This window comes from Columba livia, chromosome Z (assembly GCF_036013475.1).
Source record: "Columba livia isolate bColLiv1 breed racing homer chromosome Z, bColLiv1.pat.W.v2, whole genome shotgun sequence".
NCBI lineage: Eukaryota > Metazoa > Chordata > Aves > Columbiformes > Columbidae > Columba > Columba livia.
Window position 1 is genome coordinate 64682477 of NC_088642.1, and position 15994 is coordinate 64698470.

The 15994-nt window shown below is 36.9% G+C and overlaps 1 protein-coding gene across 9 annotated transcripts in view; it reads right to left on the minus strand.

Moving 5' to 3' along the window:
* Window positions 1-15994, minus strand: part of BNC2 (basonuclin zinc finger protein 2) — a 355747-nt gene that overhangs the window by 176477 nt on the left and 163276 nt on the right. The window lies entirely within an intron of this gene.

Genomic DNA, 15994 nt, shown 5'->3' on the forward strand with positions numbered 1-15994 from the left:
TTTTTCCAAATTAGTGGACTTCCATGGCTAAAATTTTACAAGACACACAGAAAGGAGGAGAGGGGAAGAGAGAGACAGTCTGACTAGGCTTAGCACAAGCCATAGGATGTAATTATGTGCCTTTAAAACACAACAAGAGTGTACACCATCAACCCTCAATTTATTGGAGGCTTCACAACACAGTCTCAGCAACTGAAGGTACTTAGAATAAAAAGGAAAAGTAACGTCTGCTTCTCTGAAATGACAGAAGTTGCATTACTATCCATAACAGTGAAATAACATGGCATGCACTTTTTCTTGAGCAAGTGTTCAGCTCCTAACTGATTAGTAAATTATGAAAGAGAGTGTGGTACATTTTTACTGTAGATACTATTTACAAAATATGACTATGCTATCTTATTGTGTAGTATGCTGTGAGCATAACAAAAACCTTAACAAATGATATGTGCAAGGTTAAATACTCTTCAGAGCAGAAAAAAAAAATATTTTTAAAAGGTCTTATTTTTATTCTAAATTCAGCATCTTTCCCATATCATTCCTCCCTTCTAGTGAGTTTATCTATGGATCGTAACTATAATCATCTATCAAGAGCAGGTTTTCTTACTACAAGATGACTTTTTAAAAACTTCTTTTTACATTACTAGCAAACATTCCCTTTCAATACCAGAAACACCCAGACTATGCTACAGACTGATAATATGCCAACATTCTTGTTTTTAATTTAAGCTCATTTTGAGTTTCATCAGCAAGGAAGAAGAAAGCCTTGAAATGGTAACATTCATTTTATTTTCCCTCTATTCATTGACTTAAAATAAGAAAAGATAAAAGGATATGATAAAAGATTGAGCCAAAAAATAGTTGCTTCGAGGCAGATATTTCTTTATGTCATGTTTCAGCCTGGAACAAAGTTTTACACACAATTTATAACCCTGAAAATTAATAGGATTTATAGTTCAAGTGTTACCGACACAACCTAAAGCACAATGTGCTACTGACACCTTAACTACAGCATTGCAAACATGTCGAGGGTTAAGATTGCGGGGTGACAATAAAACCCTGGCAGATGTATTGTTAACCCCCTCTCCCCCCAACCACTTCCCCCTTTTTGCCCCTCCCTCTCCCCGCTTTCCACTAAGGACAGGCGATTGGGAGGAAAAGAAGGACGGAGAGAAGAGAGTTGGAAAAAATTAAAGATGTTTTACTAATGCTATTAATAAGAATAGAGAAAATAATACAAAATATACAAAATCAATCTTGAAAGTCTCAGCAACTGCAGAGCCGGCATCCAAAGTCCTGGATTAGACTCTGCAGCCAATCGGAGCTGGATTCAGTCTCTCACTAGGCCTCAGTTCGCAGGGACGACTAGCAAGGTCCTCTCCTAATGTCGGCCATAAGGAAAAAGGGAAAAGGGACGAGATCCTCGTGATCTCGCACTTTTATATGAAGTATTCACGTGAATGGAATGTTATACACAGTTGGTCGGTTTCTTGTTCACTTGTTTTTCGTCGCCCCTCTCGCGAGATGTCCATCCGTGCTTATCAATAAGTTTGCATTCCATTGCTAGGTTTACTAAAACATGTGTCTGGTTCTCCAGAAAAATGCAGTTAATATGAAGGCTTTAGCTGACAGGCAAAATTCACTGAAAGAGAAACTTGTTTTTAACAAAACCAGGACAAAACAGTGCTGCTGAAATAAACCATCTCATTCTTGCTTTTTACAGAGAGAATGCTGCAATCATTAAAGTATTCTTGCCCTCTGTATGCTTGGGAGTGGTCCGTCCATAAGTTATTAATAAACCATGGAAAGGTGCAGCAGCAGACCAACTATTCATATTAATGAATGTCTCATGAATATTCAGCTGAATGTTGACTCTTACCTCAGAGGACCAAGGGAACCAAAATCCAGCCCTCCGTTCTACCAGTTAAACCTCCTCATGCTGTAATATTTTATTTTGAATAATAGAAACTAAATCTGTAACACTGTCTCTTTTGTAAAGCTAAATAACTGTTGTTCCTGTAAGAGTGTGAGTGGGGGGATTGTTATCAGCTTCATTAAAATATCCCCACAATGAGCACACACAGTAGTCATATGTCTTTATTTTAACTAGAACTATATTACCTATACTTGAATGTCTGCACAGATTTAGTGCTAAAATAGTGCTGCTGGCTGCATCATGTTCTGAAACTAAAATTACCTGGAAGTAATATCTCCCTTCTAGTCAAACACGACATGGGATCGATGGGCAAATGCATGTATTAGAAGCACACATACAATCCAAAACATTCTGACAACTGTTTTCCCTACTACTCAAAACATTTTACTCACAATTACTTTTATTTCTGACTTTTCTATATTCTAAATTGAAATCTCTTGACCATAATCTGTGCCAGCAGTATTAGACACAAAATGACATTGATGTAGAAGACTTCTAAGTGGGATTTATCAAGGACTTTTTTGCCTGAATTATTTGCCACTTCATTATTCTTTCTCAACAACATTTTTCTTTAAGGAACAGCTCTTCTGTGGCAGAGATGTGAATGCACACTGGATATCCTTCCCAGGTCAGAACACACTCCTTAACCAAATCCACCACTTCGTTTTCAAACTGAACGTAATTCCTTCAATTCTTTACATCCTCTAAAAGTTAGAAGGGAGCACCTTTACATGTAATAACAGGCACCTGGGAAGCCAATTGTAGCAGTCAGCGCACTTATTTTAATAAGGAGGTCCTAAATATTCAATAAAGTCAGTTGTAATTTGGCACAGAAATATAAATCATCAGAGCAAATTAAGAAAAAGGCTTTGCTTTTCAGTATGTTGTATGCAAAATAATTTGTAAGATTACATTAAACATACATTTGAACAAATACAGATTCTTCTACGTTTGGTCAAATTATCTCAGAATATATAGAGAATTAACTGTGCTTTTCTTTCAGATAAAATTAATGACAGTTTTCTGTCCTTAAACCAGAGCCAATGGAGAAACAAAATATATTTTGCCCTGAAATAGTTGTGGTAATTCAATCCTTGCACTCTCCTTATTTTCTTGATGACAAAGAGAAACTCCCAACTGGCAAGGCCACCTGCACTGATTACTCCTCCATCCACACCCACAGAATATGAAAATGAGCCAATGATCATTAACCTTAATTTCTTCTAACACAAACCTCAGCCTTTTTTTTTTTTTTCCTTTTTCAGGTTTGCTTCTCTCAAACTCCCTTGAGATAAAGAGGGGGGAAGAAAAAGAAAGAAAACAAAAAAAAAAGGGGGGTTGATTTAAAAAAAAATTCAAGAGAACTGAAAAGAACCCAGTGGCTTTTTTTCTTCTGTTTCACAGCTGGCTTATTATAACTTCACAGCACTCAGATAAAGGGATTTTGAGGCACTATCATCTCTCTTGATAGCAACTTCTCTCCCTCCCCCATCCCTCTCTCCAAGCAATAAGGTAAATGCTAATGTGTTGGTTTTCTGGGCTATTTTTTTTTAGATTTTAATTTTTTTCCCTAAAGATATTCCTGGGTAAAGGCAGTTGGCAAAAACAAAGATGGGTCTGGATGTCAGGAATGCAGGTGTGGCCCAATGTCAGGACTAAAGGGCCAAGCACAACTGGGTGGGATATTTCCAGTGTAACTACTTCAAAATAAAGTAGAGAATGCATCACACGTCCTGGTCATCCACATTCTGTTACTGCCAAATGGAATAACTTTTGGTTCAAGCTGTGTGGGACTAGCTCCCACTGGCATTACATCACCTTCTAATGGATAAGGCACTCATTTGGACCTCCTGAAGGATATTTTATGTGTGTATATATATTAAAAATACATACTAATAATAGATAAAATCTATAAAAATGATCACGCTGTAGAAATAATGATTTGTACAGCACAAATGTGTGTACTGGAAACAGATACTCTGTTACCTTGTTAACGCTCTGGACAGAGCTAGGTAGACCTTAATCAACATTTTCAAAGGAATTACAGATCTATAAAATGGGGAACTTATCAATTCATAGAAGTATGTTTGGCTATATCCCCTGCTGAAATAATATTTTTCCTGCAAATAATTTAAAAATCATTATACAGCTAAATAAAAAGGGGAAAAAAAAGGCTTTAATCTGTATTTTTTTTCATTATGATTACTGAATTAAAAAGCAAATAAATCCGCAAAGAACATAACAAAACTGTGATTGTATTACCTTCAAATACATTACAACAAGCTGTTTGTCGCCTACCAAACACATACAGCACGGCTTCTGTGGAGACCAGGAGGCAGACAGTAACTTTGATCACGCAGACATTCCTCATTATTTCAGACCTCAAATCAAGTAGCAACAGTCAGGGGAAGAAAGGGGTGAGAGACATGGGGCTGCTGGGTAGGAAAAGGGAAGCAGATTGCAATTTTGTCCTAGGTTCAGCATCCTAATTTAAACAAAAACAGGCTGTTGGCATCTCTGTGCTTCCCTGCAGCCCCCTCCCCTTCTCCATGCTTTCTAGCCTCCTGATCCACTAAAAACGACAAGCGCATTTCTAGGCTCTGCTTTTTTATCAAGCTGACAAAGGTCAACAATACTAGCCAGAAGAGTGTTGAAGTATTCAGTGCCACAGGTCATCCTAATAGATACTGGAGGGACTCATTGCAACACCACTGTAAGCCAAGACAGCATGATTTTTAAGAGGCAGCACTTTGCACGTTCGCAGCCTGTTAATTTAATACAATACTGGCCTCTTGTTCACAAAATATCATCAGCACATTTCAGAGCTGGTATCTTTCTGTGGGTGACAGTAAGGTGACTGAATTCAGGCATGTTAACAGATGCACCTTTTTATGCTCTGTTAAACCATGTCACAGACTACAGCCCCTAAGTGCATTCCTTTATTTATGCTGCAGCCAGCTGAGCTAATTATCAGAGACAGACCTGGCTCTAGCTCTATAAAGTCCAGTGGCTGTGTACGTGTGTAAAGAGGCTGGGAGGGAAAATATGATGGGGTGGGGGGGAAAGAGACTCTTTTTTTGAAAGCACTTTCTTAAAAAACATAGCTTTGAAGTTTTCATGTACTATGAAGGTGGAGGGGGGAGCTGTATTAGCAGCTTGAGAATACAGTTGTGTTTGGTTCAAACGTGCTGTGTGTCCCCCCCACCATGTTTTTTGTTGGTTGGTTTGTTTGTTATTTGTTTGGTTGGATTTTTTTTTTCTAATTTCAACAGTTATGTTTGGTTCAAGACAGCTATAAAATAAATGTCAGTATAAAACTCTCTCCAACACTCAAAAATAGTGGAAGATGCTACCTTAAGGGAAAAAAAAAAAGTAAACAAAAGACAATTCTTGTCTGTTTTATCATGCATGGCCACAGGAACACCCACTTACAGCTCTCGTTCCACCAAACAGTCTAATACACCAAGTGTTCTCTATAAGCCTTTATGCCATAGTTGTAGTCTATCAGTAGCATCAGCTACCTTCTTTCAAAGACTGAAAATGCTTAGCCAGTTTGGCTGTCTTTTACAAAAGAAATGTGTTTTCCTTGCATGACTTCTTCCTGTACTACAGTTTTCAGAAAAAAAGATCATGATATTTAAGAGAAAAGAGGGGAACAAGGACTTGATGTTGACAATTTTTTTTTTTTTACTACTTCTGACTAAATGACCTTAACTAAAGAATTAAGCTATTTGTCTTATGGGCAACAGTGTTGGGGTTTTGTTGTTTGTTTTGGTGGGTTTTTTTTGTTGTTTTTTTTTTTTTCAGCATACGATTTAGCTAATAACTGGTTGGGGCCAATCTTTAACAAGTCACATATTTCCATTGTCCCTTCACCCCCTGCTTATTCTTTTACCACATCCTAACAAAAACATGACCAGAACTGGTGAAAAACATACGGTTCCAACTAATGAATCACATACTTTCCCGCAAGTGCAGTAAGTACTACCAGCTGTGACAGTCTTGCTTTGGCAGTGGAACCAGTGCAGAACAAGGCCGACACATCTGAAACCAGCTGTACTGAAAAACCACAAGCAATATAAGTCCGTCTGCCTTCTCAGGGGCTTCTTTGTCTCTGTCTGTGTCTCTGCTCTGTCCCTAAAACTTGCCAGCCATCTTGTTTTGACAGAGTTCAGAGTTTCAGAAGTTTCAAGGGGGAAAAAAATCCGCTGATTCAGGAAACCGGGTTTCAAGAAAATGATAAGGAGGCCTTTGTCAAACCAGCACGAGTCAGGAAATTTAAAGAGACAGAGTTTGCATCTACCCATCTGCTCTGCTTGTAAGACAGCTTAAAGCACAGAAAAAGACATGCATATACTTAAAACACGTATGTCCATAAATTTGTATTTTATACCTAAAAGCAAAGAACATTCCTCAGAAATGAAGGACAGTGTTGAGGAGTAATGCTGTGCCGAGATCTTGAGATTTTATTAGATTAAATCTGGGAAAGTCACAAAACTCACAAATTACTTTGTTATTCTCTAATTATATACAACACCTCAACAGGAAAACCAGTAAAAGTTACATCACACCACTTTATGTGCTGTAAATACCACATACTTTACTGAAGACTATTCCAGTGGTGTTTCAGAGATGCTTTTAAAAATCTTGAGGGGGGAGAATTTCTTGATTCTTCTGCACATAAGGCCAAGTACCAAAATCGACATAAGCCTACTGCTTTCTCCACTGTGAGTGGAGAAAATAAAAAAGTAATCAATGTAAATGAAAAAGAAGAGATCAGAATTGACTTAGAGTGGCTTTCCTTTACATAAGAAACGCTGTGACATTCGAGTCTGATGCTCCAGGTCCTTCTAGCACTAAAAGCAAGTACTGAACATCACGCTGGGAAGTCCACTTTTCCCCTCTCACTAGCAACAATCAAACAAACAAAACCAAACCAACAAAAAGAAACAAACAAAAAACAAACAAAACTCTCGTGCTTCCATCCCTGAAGATCCTGGTTCAGGACTTGTCTTTCCTTATTTTGGAGCTCACATAGGTATGCATTTTAGAGACTGTCCATATAGGAAAGAGTGCAATTTTTGACAGAAATTGATTTTTTTATTAATGACAGCTTTTTCATAACTTTTGGACAAATCTAAATGAAATAATTGCCTTGTGATAGATTCTTGAAAACACCGCAATACATGACAATTCTATCGTAAGACTTTCCAGAAAACACAGATGTTCCCCCTTCAATATACATTGTGCAAGCATGTGAGAAAGGCCAAAACCCAGAGCAGTCTGTCCCCTCTCAGTGACTATTTTTTTGTGCAGTGTATACATGTGCACACAAACACTGTAAACAAGCTTAGCAGCTTTAAGGCTTTTGGTTCTCACTGGGGATGGCCACATTACCCTCAAGCAGCAAAGCCATTAAGTGAGCAATTCAAGAGACTATCTATCAAGTGCAAACAACACCTCAATGCAGTGCCATGTCATTCTATATTTTGTATACACACATACTTTGTAGCAAAACTATTTTAAGTATAGTTTAACATTTAAATACAAGTAGTGTGATCTCTCCCTACCAAATGCACCTGTGATGTCATGCTGACCTACTAAGAGCAACGTACGCACTTCGAGTCCAATTATACAGACCTCCCCTGTAATCAAGGAGAGAATCAACTGATTGGAAACTTCTCAAGTCAGCTTTGACACACCAGATAGCATCATGACTATAAGAACTGTTGAGATTATTACACTTTCCTAGATGTGCCATGCCATGTATTCTACAAGGAAGCTTGAACTTACTCCATTTTCAGAGGGTAAAGAAGTCCCCGTCACGGTATTTGTATTCATTCCTTCCTTTCTGGTACATGTATATCAGCTCCTGAATCTATTTGTACTCAAATTATTGTGTTTCCTATACCAAAGGAAACCCTTATGCTGTTCTTATATTACAATTGAGGCTCCCACCAGCCCTGGAAGACTGGAAAGGGTGATCAAAGCATGCTGAAATTCACTTCCACCACCTCCTTCTTGATAACATAGACTGAAGACAGGTCAGACGTGCACTCTAAAGAACTGTACTGAATGGACTGAGAATTTAAAGGTTTTTTTCGGGTGGGAGAGGTATAGCAGGTTATGAAAAGAAAAGGAAAAGTCTTTAAGGTATCATGTTTATTACGGTAACATCAGCCCTGTACCAACAGCATCAACTCTGCAGCCTTTTAGTTAACATAAGCTAAAAGGAAATTACAAACTTGAGCTCTTAACACACTTAAAAATCACTTTTTTAACTGTAGGGCAGAAGGTGGTTTTGTTTTAATGATTTACTGGTTTACCTCAAATTACAAACTAATAAAATATATTTCCTCTTAAAATGAAAAAGGTCTTCAGTAGACCTTTGTAGAGTCAAGTGAAGAATAGTCATAACAATAATACACCGCTATCACTGAGTTAGCTTTACAATTTACATTACATTCTAATGCAAGCTTTATTTCTCTGGGAGCACAAAAAATGACAACTACACATTTTCTCAGATTCAAAAAGAAAATAAAAAATCAGTCAAGCATTAAAAGAAAGAACTGGGAGAAGACAATCAGAGATAGATAGCAGCATCAACATAAGAGGGATAATTTTGCATGGTTTCTTATAACTTTACTTACAATTATACAGCTAATTCTAAATTCCCATTATCAAAAGTTTACAACACTGAGAACTGAAAAACTGCATGAACAATACAGCTTTTTAGTTAATATTTCCTTTTTTTTTTTTTCTCTTCCCTGAAATGGACACTTTATAGAAATCAAAATTCAGTTTGATAAAATGTTATTCCAAAACACAGTATAAAATAAAATACTCTGTATGTTAGCACACCTCACTACAGTTTCCTGAGTAGACCAAAATGTATTCATGCACACTTCCCTGAATGGGAAACAGAATCTCTGTTTGTCTTGTTTCAACTAATGGTTGCTCATTAATTCACTTTTTAAAATTCAAATTAAAAAAAAAAAAGCAAAGTAATTGCTGAGAAGAATTAAGTTTTGAAGCATTAATCAAATCAACTAAGATTCAACACCAATTTGACATGACTTAGCAAATTGTAAAATTCATTCAGTGATTTCCAGAAGTGGTCGGAGTGTTTAAATTGGAAACTACATTGTTTTTTCCAGCAATTATATGACTTACATCAACTGCAGATCATGAACACACCTTTTATAAGCTAAAAGGAAGAAACAGATTTACTGTACAAGTTAACAATTTGACTAAGCTTGGCTATAATTAACAGCAGTGACTATTTAAAAAAAAAGTATAATCATAGATTTGAACATGACAGTACTATTCACTGCTTCTCTGAGGGACGGGTTCATATGGGAATCACCAATCTGTCTACCTTCAGGTATACCTTAAGTTGCTTTGGAAATAGTTATCCTTCTCTCCCAGAGAAGGGAGCATCCAAGGCAGTATAAGATGCTTTTAGCCAGCTGTTCTTTAACATGTCAGCTGAGTGACCAAGCAAAACAGTGCTTCAGCCACTTAAGTGAGGCAATAGAAGGCAATAGAAGGCTCAAGAGTACACCTGCATGAGGCATGTAAACAACAGCCATAGAAGACTGTGAATCTATAATTGTGTGGGGGTTTTTTTATGTTGACATGTATAAACTTTTGCTTTCACAATTACATGAAAAAACCCAAAGATTTTTCCTCTCAGCTATATATGTACAACTCCACAGCTTTTCATTATATGCTACTAGTTTTGGGTTTGGGAGGTTTCTCTTTAAAACAAAACAAAACAAAACAAACAAACAAAAAACAAAACCCAAACCAACCAACCAAACAAAACCCACCAAAAACCAAACCAACCAACCAAACAAACCAAAAACCAAAACCAAAAACCCAAACAAACAACAAAAAACCAAAATTTTTTTAGATTAATTTCCTAATTTACACTGGCAGGAAACTCTGGAGGTCATGTAGTCGAAGCACATCTGAAAGCAAGGGTACTTCTAAGCAGCTTGCTCAGTGCCTTTTTCTGGTTGAGTTTTTCTGGACTCTGTGTGTGTTCACATTTGTTTTTTTTTTCTTCTTAATTTTAAAATTACATCAATAATGGAATTCTTGACCTACCTTATTAAGCATTACTATCTACAATAAGAAAAATAAACATGAGTGTTGAAAGATTTGTCCATAAAGAGATGGCACAGGCAGGATCAGAGGTCAGGAGCTTGCAGTTCAATCCATCAAACACTGTTATCTAACTAGAGTTTACGTTGTCTTTTAAACAGACTTCATCTTCAAATTAGTCTTACCTGCTTAGCAAACTAACCGTATGCACTCCTTTCCAAGTAGATAATGAATACACAAAACATTGTGTGGGCTAATACTAAAGTCTACATAATCTCAGAAAAGAATCTTTATTTCCATTCTGTGCTTAGCTCTTACACAGTTTGTAATCTAAGTTAGTATCTTATATTTTGTCAGACAGTCTCATCCAAATCAAAAGTATGTAGAAATGTTCTCTACAGTCTCCTAGTTTCTTGCCTTTTAGCATGTTAGAAAAGCATACCTTACCCTCAGAAAAGCCCTTTCAGTTTTCCCTTATCATCACCACCATTAGGTGCCTCGTTATATTTCCGTGTAAATAGCTTTTACTGTGTCTTTTCTTCCTAACAAAAACCTCATCCTACCTTTTCAAAAGGAAGAGTGAAACATTTGAGTACCTCTGCAGATAAAATATGTTTAACAGACATATTTTATACATCACTACAAGTCCTTAGATGAGTGCCATTAGTGACTCGTTACAAATTAGTTTCTTTTGCTTCTTGTCTAAGCTCCAAAATAATTTTAGCCAAAGCTGGTATTGCTGCAGATGCGAGCTGTGTTACTATATAATGGGGATAGCAAGAGAAACATTTCCCTGAAAAATCGGACTAGCCCTAGTAATACCCACAATTTACTTACATGCAGTCTACATAAAGTTATACTGGATTTAGCTTGTGTTTAGTACCACTTGATAAAAACTATTACCAATATGGTTTACATAAATTACACGTAGTCTACTCCATATGGAAACCATATTTTAGCAGCAACCAGTGTTTAATAATGAACTCTCTGCCTTGCTTTCTCACAGGCAAGCTCTCTGGCTGCACTATTCTTATGATTTAAGAAGACATTTAGTTCATGAAACAAGTCATTTGAATATTCACACTGCAGTTAAAAAGGGATTAATTTTATCTCATGTTATACTGGTAACAAGAGGACTAGCCTCTTTGAAACGTAGTGCACTAAATTACTCTCATCTATAAGTTTTTTCAAACATAGGCTGATAATAACAATTCACTGGATGAACATAATTATTTGTCTAAGTTATTAATGACTTTTAATTGTCTACTTTATGATAAGTCTCTTTACTTTAGCCCCTGTCATATAAAATTAATTAACCAACAGGCCACAAAGAAATATAAGCACAAAGTAGTTCAATATTTTATCGTAACTTTCACAGAATCATAGAATCATTTAGGTCAGAAAAGGCCTTTCAGATCATCAAGTCCAAATGTAAACCAAACACTGCCAAGTCTATCTTCATGTACTTCTGTAAAATTTCAGTTTTTTTGTTTAATAACAGTGGCATCTTCTACATTTCATTAGATGTGATATAAGGCGTAGGTTAAATAGAAATCATGGAGGACTATATACTAATGACAGGAATAAATGCCTTGTTGAGTATTTAAAACTTAGATTTCTCTACTAAGCTTAGCTAAAAGAGATGATTTTTCTATGAGGACTGTAAAATTTTAGACTGGAATTCTGATCCCTTTGAAGTTCACAGCAATTTTTTGCTGTGGCCAGATTTAACCCTCAAACGTATAAAGGGTTTAATATATCAGTTAGCAGGGAGACAAAGCAGGTTCTAACAAAAGCACTCCCAGAAAAATAAAAGCTATTACAACAAGAGCAGGCCTACCCCATTCCTCTGTTCTTTATTTAAATAGTTAAGATATAAGAAAAAGCTTACATATTATTCCCAAATAAACTAGTCAAGAAATGTAATGAAAACCGTGAACTAAAAAAGAAAGAAAACATAAGAAATGCTATTACAAGGTAATGCTTAAGGACCTATATGAGATGCTCTTCCTGGAAAACTAAAGTGAATCTATCAGAAAATGGCAACATTACTACGGAGTTTTAAAATAAGTTTTACTGTGTATAAATACAATTATCTCTATGACATAATTCTATAAAATTCAGAAAGCTTGTATTAAGGATACAATTCTTCATAGCTTACATACAACGTAAACTTCCAAACATCTGGTGAACTTCAAGGCAGAGCTTTCCATCTCCCCAGAGAGTTCTCAGTTGGACTATAATGTTATCAGCTTTCTCACACTTCTCAGTGAGATGCAATCTACTTGCCTGAGAACATGAGGGAGAGCCAGGAATTCCTGTTCCAATTCCAAATTTGTGGACTCCCTAAGATTTCTGGTAAGCAAAGAACTCCCAGCTGCCTCACTTTCACAGCCTCCAGGAATGGGAATATGTATGTGCCTATGTTGCTGGCCAGCAAGGATTATTAGTGAATTACTGACCATTACATAAATACTTAAATAAACATGTTTGAATAGCAGTGCCCACTTCACAGTGCCTGAACACGGACACTTTAATGCAAGGGGCAAGATTTTAAAGCAGAAACAGCAACCAACATTGACATAGGAAAAACACCTGTCTTAGGTGATGCTCTTTATGAAAGCAAAGCAGACTTTCAGTTGCCCAGACAGTATAGTTAGTGCCTTAACACAGTATAATTCATCATGACTGAGACAGCAGTCCTCTCCTTTCCAGATGAACTGACTCATCAGAAGCACAATTCCAGTCAATGTAGTGTGCAGCAGTGACCTGCCATGGGCCGCACAGAATATCTCAGTGTGGTCCCCAAAGGTCATGACAACCAGAGCCATTTGACTGCTTGCTAACGACAGAGCTACTAGAGAATACCTGGAGGGTGTGGAATCTGGATACTACTCAAATCCAGCCTTCTGACATGATTTTTATATATCAGAGACCAACACTTGTCCCCAAACTATGAACTGGTAACTCAGACACAGTTTGTGTTATGAGCCATTTGAAGATGATAAAATTACTCTTTTAAGGCATTCACAATTTCTTGTAGAAGTGGTTTCATAAGCGAGGAGGGGCAGGCATTGATCTCTTCTCTCTGGCAACCAGTGATAGGACCTGAGGGAATGGCAGGAAGATGTGCCAGGGGATATTCAGGATGGACATTAGGAAAAGGTTTTTCACCCAGAGGGTGCTGGAGCACTGGAACAGGCTCCCCAGGGAGGTGTCATGGCCCCAAGCCTGACAGTGTTCAAGAGGAGACTGGACAACACCCTCAGACACACCGTGTGAACTATGGGGTTGCCATGTGCAGGAACAGGAGTTGGACTCGATGATCCTTGTGAATCCCTTCCTACTCAGGACATTCTATGAGTTCCATAATAAAAGGGACTGTTTCCACTAAATGAAAAACCTGATGAACAAGAAAAAATGATCATATCAACAAATTACAATTAGGTAGCATGTGCCACTCAAAGTTTGAAAATATTTCAAAGAGGAACACTCATTCCCTATTTACAGTCAGAAAAAGCAAGGTGTACCAAGTGGGACCTGGAAGTAATTAACAAAAGTCCCATTAAGAAAGTTTATGTTCCATAGATTTAGAGAAATCAGAATTCGGTCAGAGAGAACAAGAAGAAACTGAACTTGATACTACTCATTGTTATAGATCCTCTATCTAAACTGAGCTTTCTTTTATACAAAGGTGATGAAAAGGCACATAAACAACACTGCAATGGTTTTAATCTCCTAGTATAACAAGTAGCAAGGATCCTGACACATAAATAAATGTCTGGAAGTGGCAATCTCTATCTAAAGCTAAAGTATCCTAAATTATTTCATTGAGTAGATGCAATTAGCCATTCCGTGAAATTTCTAACAACTTCTAATCCCAAAATTTCATAAATGCTTTTTTTCTGATGCTTTGAAACCAGCTATTTGTAATGTGCTGAGATTCCTGATATTCAAGTTCAAGTACACGGAAAGCTATGTAACATGGAGAATTTATGTGAACAATTTGAGCAACTGTCTCAAAAAATGTTTAGTATTCCAGGCAAAAATCTTATGACATATTTTTTTCATAAAAATAAATCAGGTGTAATCACTGATAGCGATTACTGATTTTTCAGATAGCAATCTGAGTTCTCAGAGAACCGTACCGGTTTCCATTCACAGGGTTTACATATCTAATATCAATCAACAATTATATTTTCCTTATTTAGCCACCACAAAATTATGAATAAAATCACATGCTGTTTTCACAGATAATTATGTGCAATTTGGGTCAGATCTATTTGACAGGGGAAAACTGGGAGACCTGTAATTCTCATTCTGAGAGCCTGTTACTATTGGCACAAAATTTAAGCGTGTTCATCCTTTTCTAACTTCTAATTTCAGTGTTCTGCTACTAATTAGTAATGTCAAAACTGGAATAAAGGCTCACTGCTTGGCTTGTTGACTTCTGCACACAGATGTCAAACACACAGAGTTCATTAATGATTTCAAGGTGACAGAAACCAAAGCAATGTCCAAAACTGTGCTGTGGATTATTGGTTCTTTTCAGATTAGCATCTTCAGGAATGGAGAAAACACAGTTGAACCCAAAATCTTAATTTGACATGCATTCTGAGTCATTTACACTTACATATAGTATGAAGGGGGAAACCAGGAGAGTCTAGAATATGTAGGGATGTAAGAAAAATAAATATAAGCCTATCTGGCTGAATTGCGTGGCACCAAGTGGTTACCAAAGAATACTAGTGTTCAAGACAGACAGAAATAATACATCAACCTGTAAACAAATGTGTAATGGTCTTCAAAACCAGAAAATGTAGATGTCTGTCTACTTCTGCTCAAATGTCTTATATGGTCAATTTTTTAAAATTGCAAAGAGTCAATAATGGGTTGTCATCTGTGTGTCTGACACAAAACTAGTATAGGAGATAATTTAAAATGTGCATAAGCATTTACTAAACATTACAAAGAGTATGTGACTACAATGACCATGTCCTCTTCTAGTCGGCATGATATTATTTAACATTAGAAACCTGTGTTTTAATGAAATTCCAAACCTGCAGATTTAAGTCCATTCTAGGTCTCGTACTTAGTCGATCTACCATAATACAATTCTTCCAAATAGAAAAAAATAGTAATTACTATGTCCTGATTTCCACATACTCGTTAACATTTGGCTGGAAAAGCAGGGTAAACGTACAGTTGTCTTATGAAGTTCTGAATCACACTGTTTTTGCAGAAGCTGAGATTAGCTGTTAGGGTAACAAAAATATGAAAATCTAAACAAGCACTCAACCCATTGGAGGAAGACATATCACAGGCAACCTTTGCTTCCAGAATTTTTTCAGTCTCTCACACTCAGTTTTGTAAGCTAACATTCACAGCTACTGTTGTGAAGTGTTTTCTCCTCACTTCAGTATGGAAGGTCCACAGAAACAACAGGGTAAAGCAGTTACATACTGATGTCAAACTCCCAATTAAAATGGGGTGGGATATTTTTCACATCCAACATCCCTCAGTTCCACAAATCTGTAGCAGCACTTGAAAAGTGAGTACGTAAATCACTTACAGACATGAGACTGTTCCCTTTACAGTACCCTCTAAAATTATTCTGTTCAATAGCGAACAGACTAATTCTCAAAGACACAGAAGCATTAGAAAGTACCGAGAAGAATTACTTGTTACCTATACTTCTTTCGAAGACATATGAAACCTCAGAAGGTGGTTACCTAGACTATTCTTCCTGTATGCTAATGTACCATGATGGCAGTTTTCTGAAGTTCTCCATATTGCTTTCCCCATTCACATTCCCTGAGCTATTTTTGACTTGACTAGAATACAGCTACAGCAGCTGCCCTCTTCCCAGCATCCACACAAACTCCACCGGCAGACAGTGGCCATTTTCAGAGCTTGTTTTGGTCTTTCCCACATTATACGTCAAGATTCCCA